The following is a 7,908-nucleotide window of genomic DNA, read 5'->3' on the forward strand; positions in this document are numbered from 1 at the left end:
AAATTGCAAAGTAGAGGACAGCAGTATAAATATATATTCCAATTATAACTTTATTATTATTCTAATTATAACCTTCTGTAATTTATAATATTATAGTTATTATTATTCTAATGATAACTTTCTGGGAGGGACAAAACTATTCAGAGTACAAAAGAAGCTGATGTTTGCTAGGGTGTAGAGAGTAGAATGAATAGGCAGAACAGAGGATTTTTTGGCAGTGAAAACTATTCTGTACAACACTACAATAGTAGATACGTGTCCTTCTACATTGTCAAAATCCATAGAATGTGCATCACAAAGCAATGGACAGTGGGGAGGACACTTGTCTTGCATAAAGCTGACTCAGGTTTAATATCCAACTTCCATATGGTCCCACGAACCCAGCCAGGAGTGATCCTTGAGCTTAGCGTCAGGAGCAAGCCCTGAGTAGCACTGAGTGTGACCCCCCCAGCCCCCAAAAATAAAAGTGAATTCTGATGGAAACTATTGACTGGGATGATTACAATGTGTTAACATCATGTCATAGACTTCCAAAAAAAAATCTACCACTGTAACGTGGGAAGTTGAGTAAGGGGGAGTCTATAGGTATGGAGTGGGGGTCCAGGGGTGAGAAGGAACTCTATGTCAATTTCACTCAATTTTTCTGTTAATCTTAGACTACTCTGAAAACAAATTTTATTATTTTTTTAATGCAACATATAGGGGATGGAGTGATAGCACAGCAGGTAGGGAGTTTGCCTTGCACGCGGCCGGACCTGAGTTCGATTCCTAGTATCCCATATGGTCCCCCGAGCATGGCCAGGAGTAATTCCTGAGTGCATGAACCAGGAGTAACCCCTGTGCATCGCCAGGTGTGACCCAAAAAGCAAAAAAAAAAAAAAAAAAAAAGAAATTTTTCTAAAATGCAACATACAAACTTTATTTAACAAAAGTAACAAGTCAAACAGGTGCTTATATTAAGATAAAAACTAACTAGAAGAAATTTTGTCCTTAACATCTTAATCTTTTACACTTGCATTTAACTGAGCTCTGTTGCTGTGAATACAGCTATCATAGATATGACGAACAATTGTACATTTTTTAAGTATTCACTGAATACTACCTTATATACACATATCCATTAAACTTGAAAAAAGATTTAACTGAAATTTCCAGATATACTTCATTTTCATTGATCTTTTGGAAGGGGCCATCTAAAGAGAAGAATATGTGGCTTTGATTTGTGAATCATGTATTGAACCCAGCCTAGACTCTGTGGAACACCAAGTCTTCTCCATTCCTCCCTCTTCAGACATTGAATGAGTTTTAGGTACTTGTTTGGAGAGTTCTCTGGGCAACATGATATGCCGGTACTCCCCGACGTACTTATCTGAGTAGTAGATCTGCTTGTGGGCCATCCCTTCAGCGATGGCGCAAAGGCAGAGTAGGTTCCAAGGGGGTGTGCTTCCTCTTCAGGGCGAAGCAATGACTCAACTCAATTTTATTATTTTTAAGTGAAAAAAATCATTAGTGTAGTTTATGATTGCCCCACAGATTTTATAAAATTAAATGTGTCTCTGTGACCTCTAATAAATTCTGATGGGTTCATGTAGGACTCAGAGCTGGAAACCTGAGTAGACTCTGAGCTCATCTCAGTTGGTTCTAATGTGCTGCAACACAGGTAGTGCCCACCATGCCTCAGGCAGATGCACCCAATTACCAGCTACTTGGTCTACTTGCATTTCCTCCTTAGACACTGCCCTGCAGTGTCTTGTCAAAAATGGTAAATGTCAAATCATGGATGGGAAGGTGCGGATGATTGTACCATCCAGAAAGAACCAGAAGGGACCCTTTGTCCTCTGAACGCAGGAAACCAAAACACACCAGCAGGACCAACAATAGTTCTCCCAGTTGCTGACTGAGTTACTAGGAGTCGTCTCTCTTCTTCTAAAGTCACAAGCGTAAGGATCTATTAGCAAACAGGGATTTCTTCTGCAAAAGAAATCAGAGGAAAGCCAATGCAGGGATGGAGGAAAGTGGAGATCTGCACTGTGGTGAATGCCTAGAGTTCCTGATTCAGCTATAACTGCAGGTGAAACTTGAAGCTTCTAGTTATGAGAACTAATCATTCTCCAGCTTGGCTTGTTTCAAAGGGATAAATCTCTATTGAAGTATCATTTACAGCTGACATAGTCCTACCTGTCATAAAAGCTTTTTTCTAAAAAAATTTAGACATTCTCTAAATTCCCTAAAAATATTTTAGACTGAGTAGACTAGGGAACCACTCTTCACTTCATTAGGAACAGTAGAACAAATTAGAACACTGAAGACTAAGAGATGCTTCTACAAACCTCATTACTACCTTAGGGTCCAGAGTCGGGTGGTCTGTCGAAAAAGCTAGTCAGCAAACAAATTTATCATCAAATTTACCAATAATTGATATTAACCTTCTTTTTGTTTTGTTTTGATTTGGTTTGCTTTGAGTGCCAGGTATCAATCTCAGGACCTTATACATCTGAGCAAAAACTCTACCTCAAATTTACTCCCTGACTGAATATCATTACGACGTGGGTGCTCTGCCAAATGTATTACATAAGAACATGGACTAATTAAGAAGCAAGGCCTGGACCAAGAAGTGGGCAGACAGGAAGGAGCCCAAGGAACAACAGGGATTTGGATCACAGAGAACAACATGCCATGGAGACTTGCCAATGCTGGTAAGTCAGAACAAACATGTTTCTGGGCAATGCCCAGTCTCTGAAACGATGAAGTGGGTTTCTCACGCTGCCTCTTCCCTGAGTCATTCAAGGAGCAGCAGTGGAGTCCCAGGCCACAGCTATGTGGAGGAGGTGAGACAACCCATAAAAAAGGCCAGATTGTGCTTCCCAGAGGCAGCTTCCAGGTCACCATCCAGGAGAGCTGCCCTGGGGTGCCGGCAGTGGGGGGAAGATGCAGAGGTTTCAAAAGCGCTGCTGCCTTCCTCAATTGTGCAACTATTCTGTAGGAGTTCTACGACCAGCTAGAGCCTCAGGTCATTTAGAAAGGAAATGATGTCAGAAGACGCCCCCTCTACCTTCCTTCTTTGCCTTCTTCGAAAGGTTAGTGTTCTCTCTCTCTCTCTCTCTCTCTCTCTCTCTCTCTCTCTCTCTCTCTCTCTCTCTCTCTCTCTCAATATTCTGTTTGTTGCTATTTATATGTTTGTTTTTCCCAAAACCCAAACACTTCAATAACCACAGAGACACACAAAGGAAAGGAAAATGTGAGCGTCATTTCCCAGACTGCATCTCAAGTTCCTTGGGGGAATTTGGGTCTTAACATCTGCTCTGAGATGAAAATCACAGATTTTAGTTTGAAGGGGGGGGGCAGGGAATGAGCGTGTTTTTAATCAGTCTCTTAATAAAAAAGAGCCACAGAGGAACAACATCCTGATCATCACATCCCCAGACAGAAGGGATCCCAGAATCAGAACTAGGTGCAAGCAAGGCACCACCCCCATTCTCCCTCTATTTGATGCTGGATCCTCCTGGCCATTCAGAGTCCTGCTCCTCACCCTTGCACTTGAGGGAGCCAGCTGGCAATGTGGAAAATTACCTAAAAAATTGAAATCAAGTTGCATGGAAAGTTACAGAATGTTCCAATGGGAAACCCTTAAGGAACAGCAACAGAGCAAAATCTTAGCAGAGCAATACACAAGTCAGCCCTGACTTCTCTCCTCACCTTTGACCTTCAGTTTCTGCTCATATCAGACTTCATGGAGTACACTGGCCTAGGGTGAGTGAACAGAATCGAAAGTTCAAGAGATGCCTTCAAGGGTGCATGCTTTGTCCCCATCTTTTCCACGGGAATGGTCTCTGCTCCAAGTCCCATCCAAACGGTTATGCATTCATTTATTGCACAGGTGTAGTAGGAGGAGCTACCAAAAAATGAATGATAGAAACAAATACCCTTCCTTCTGTAGATAATTTTTAATAAAGAGAGTGGGAGGAAATGCAACAAATAAATGAACAAAGTGATTTTAGATAGTGATGCTTGAGGTGACTTTTTTAAAACAGGACAAAGCAATATTCTAGAGATTTATTTGGTTAGAACAGCAGCCTACAGCCTACTGTAGATTAAAAGACTCAGACAAACTCCCCAAAGAAGTAAGTGTGAGTTTATACATGAATGACCGTGAGTTGAGGCTGCAGAGAATTCTGAGAAGAATAAGTCCTGGGATAGAAATGAGAGCCACAGAAAGGACATGAAAAGCAGAAAGAGGTGTGTGTGTACAGAGTAGGAGAGGCCCTGGTTGTATTTTGGGTTGTATTTTAAAAGTAACAGAATATCACTGGAGAATAGTGTGTGTGTGTGTGTGTGTGTGTGTGTGTGTGTGTGTCTGTGTGTGTGTCTAGCACAAATGCTCTTTCATCATCTTATTGCTAATATAGAATTAATTTCTAAAATTAGAGCATACAGACAAGATAGATTAGAAAATTATTCATTTCAATATTTTAGTAAAAGAGACTAGAAGATAGTACAAAGGGTTGAAGCACATGTCTTGTATGAGAGGCCCCATGTTCAATCCCCAACACCACATAGTTCCCAAGCATAGCTAGGAGTGACCCCTGAACCTCAAGACAGTAGTCCCCAAACACTACTGGGTGTGTCCCAAAAGCCAATCTGTGGCTAAGTCTAGCTTTGACTCAACTTTTAAATAACTTTCAGTAACTGGTGCATAATCTTGGCTTTATTTTTTATTTTAGATTTTAAATGAGAATCTAGCTTATTTTATTTTCCTTCATTAAGAATTATGGTACATTGGAGCATAAAATAAGGGAGCCCTCCCCACCTCAAGGGACCTAGCCCGAGCAGCCGACCTCCACAACCCAACCGCCGCCACACTCCTGGCCACTTCCCACGTACTTGGACTAAGGCTCACATATGAGTGAACATATTTCTGGACCGCACGGCTGCTTTTGCAGCCACAACACATCATAAGACACTCTCTACCCATTCTTCATAATTACCACACCAGATTTGAAGGGGTTCAGACAGTAGGCAATGAATCATAGAGGGAAATATATATATATATATATATACACACATATGCATATATACATATCTTCACATTGTATCCTATGTGAACACTTTTTTGTAAGCATGTGCAGCAGTTCTTCATAACAGACAATACAAAATATATTCTTTCGGTTGTGTTTTGGGACAGGGATTGGGGCTTGGGAAGGAAATATCCCAAATTTGATTGTGGGAAGTTGTAATGGTGGTGGAATTGGTGTTTGAATATTAAATGTAGTCAAATATTGTGAGCTAACTTACAAAATAAAAATTTTAAAAAATTATGGTATATTTAGCCCAGTCAAAAGCTCCTAGCTTTTCCAAATGAAATAAACACTTGGGGGGAATTCTTTAATTCTCACAAGGAAAACACGGGCTGACTCCCATACGCTGGTCTCCCGTAGTGTGACTCCCAAAACCAAATTTTAAATAAATAAAGTGTTGAATTAAATTTAAGATCAGGTTACATGGTCAATAACGTGTTTGTATAGGGGCTGAAGCAATAGTACAGCAGATAGGGCACTTTCCTTACACACCACTGACCTGGATTCCATCCCTGGAGTCCCATATGGTGCCCTGAATGCCGCCAGGAGTATATTCCTGAGTGCAGAGCCAAGAGTAACCCCTGAGTACAACAGGATGTGACCCCAAAATAAGTAAATAAAATGTTTCTATAAAAATCAATATAGCATTTATTTTAGACTTTGAGAACATTTCCTGGCTCCCGCTCGAGTAAATCAATGAACAACGGGATGACAGTGATACAGTGATGCAGTGAGAACATATAATCCTGACCATTAGGTATAAAAGTAGCCATAGATAAATGGCTGGTTGTAGCTGTATGCCAATATAGCTATATTTATAAATGCTAACATTTGAATCTCATATCATTTTCATGGGGCATACTATATTCTTCTGACTTTTTTTCCAGATGTTGACACTGTTCTTGGCTCATGCTTAATATAAGAACAGTGTTAGGTAGATATAGCCAACAATATTTTCCTGCCTCCTACCTTTGGTAAACTGGGGTCAGATAGACAGTTTTGTTTTGTTTTGTTTTGTTTTTGTTTTGCTGGGGGGGAGGGAACTTGTGACTTGTTTGTGTCACACCTAAAGGTCCTCAGGGCTTACTCCTGGCCAGTGCTCAGGGATCTGTCCTGATGGTGCTCAAGGTACATGGTACCAGAGATCAAATGGTGTCATCTGTGTACAAAGTGAGAGCCTGCTCAACTCCTACTCTATCTCTCAGGCTCCTTATAAGTTTTTGCGTGTGGTGATTCTTGTAGTGGTAGTAGTGCTGGAAATGGAACCCAGGACCTCACCATTTCAAGGTGAATGCCCCACCACTAAATACCCCTGGCTCCCAATGAACAATTTTAATAGAATTTTTTTTTTGGCTACTGGGTTGAAGATGGATTGTACAACAGAGGGAGCAATGTTAAAAATGGGGAAATCAATCAGGAGGGAATTGGTATAATCTGAGAAAAACGCAAGGATGTCCTTGCAAGGGCGGTCAGCTGTGGAGCTGGAAGGAAGTAAACACAATAGTGCATTGTGGAGGCTCTGAGAGGACTTGCTGATGTAGTAAATGGGACAAAGCAGAATGAAATATAATCTGGCATTTGGCCTTGAATAGTCGGGTATATGGACATGTCATTTACTTAGAGAGTATGAGGAAGGAAGAGGTTTAAGAAAAAAATCAGGGGGCATGGTGCTGCCAACAGGTCAATCTGTACCTGTGAGGTGAGTGCATCAGCAACCTGATGGCGCCTTCAGACTTCCAGATACCCCCAAATTGCTGCTGTGCCTTTGGCCAGACCCCAAAAACTTGGGGCAAAGTTTACCAAGAAAGTAAACGGCCAAAAGTTAGGTATGTGGGAAACACACCCACAAACCACCTCCAGCTCAGCTATATAATTGGAGGCATGGCCTCTCTGGTTCCTGACTAAACTGCTTAACAGCCATGATCCCAGAGACTCAGAAACAAATCTCGAAACCCAGCGGCTTTTGGCAGAAATGCATCCAGACCCCACAGTAGGTTACTGTCACCAGTCTCCCCCAGCGGGGAAAGGGTGTTGTCCCTCCGCCTGCTCCCCCTTGGCCGCTCAGTGGCCGTCATTCTCCAGAGGCCACTGGACAGTCAGGTCTGGGCCTGCAGTGACGAAACTTGTTGAGCCTCACAGGATGGGGGTGGAGCCGATCCTGGTCTCCCCCGTCCCAATGAGACCCCAAGTCATCGCCCACGAACGCCCTCTCTGGCTCCTGATCAAGCTGCTCAACAGCCATGATCCCAGAGACTCAGGAGCAAATCTCAAAACCCAGTGGCTTTTGGCAGAAATCCTTCCAGATTTAACTGTTAAAATTTTGGAGTTTCAAAATCACATGGCCCTACTGCAGCCACGCGACATCATATGTTATTCATAACCAGCACAAATTATCTATTGTTGCCTTTTCAGCAGATCTGAGTGTTGGGGTAAAATCTCAAATAATAAGGTGGGTCTGGTGTTGAAATATTGAATGTTATCAAAGTAGAGAGAGAGTAATGTGGAAATCATCTGCCCCACAGGTAGGGGGAGGGTGTGGGATGGGGGTATACTGAGGTTTTTGGTGGTGGAGAATGGCCACTGGTGGAGGTATGGATGTTTCATTGTATGACCGAGACTTAGACCTGAAAGCTTTGTAACTGCTTTCACGGTGATTCAATAAATAAAATTATTTAAAAAAGGGGAAAAAAAGTAAAAAAAAAAAAAGAGAGAAAAAATCAAGCATTCTCGGTTTACCCAAATTTAGCATGCCTATTAAATACCCAAATGGTAATGTCCAATAATCAAAACCCAAGGAAATTATTCAAACTAGAGTCAGATACTGGCATGGAGG

The 7,908-nt window shown here is 41.8% G+C and overlaps 1 pseudogene; it reads right to left on the reverse strand.

The window, feature by feature from the left end:
• Positions 1-1,168: 1,168 nt before the first annotated feature.
• Positions 1,169-1,397, reverse strand: LOC130025455 (cyclin-dependent kinases regulatory subunit 2-like; annotated as a pseudogene).
• Positions 1,398-7,908: the final 6,511 nt, after the last annotated feature.

The sequence above is a fragment of the Sorex fumeus genome, unplaced genomic scaffold (genome assembly GCF_029834395.1).
Source record: "Sorex fumeus unplaced genomic scaffold, SorFum_2.1 ptg000030l, whole genome shotgun sequence".
Taxonomy (NCBI): Eukaryota; Metazoa; Chordata; class Mammalia; order Eulipotyphla; family Soricidae; genus Sorex; species Sorex fumeus.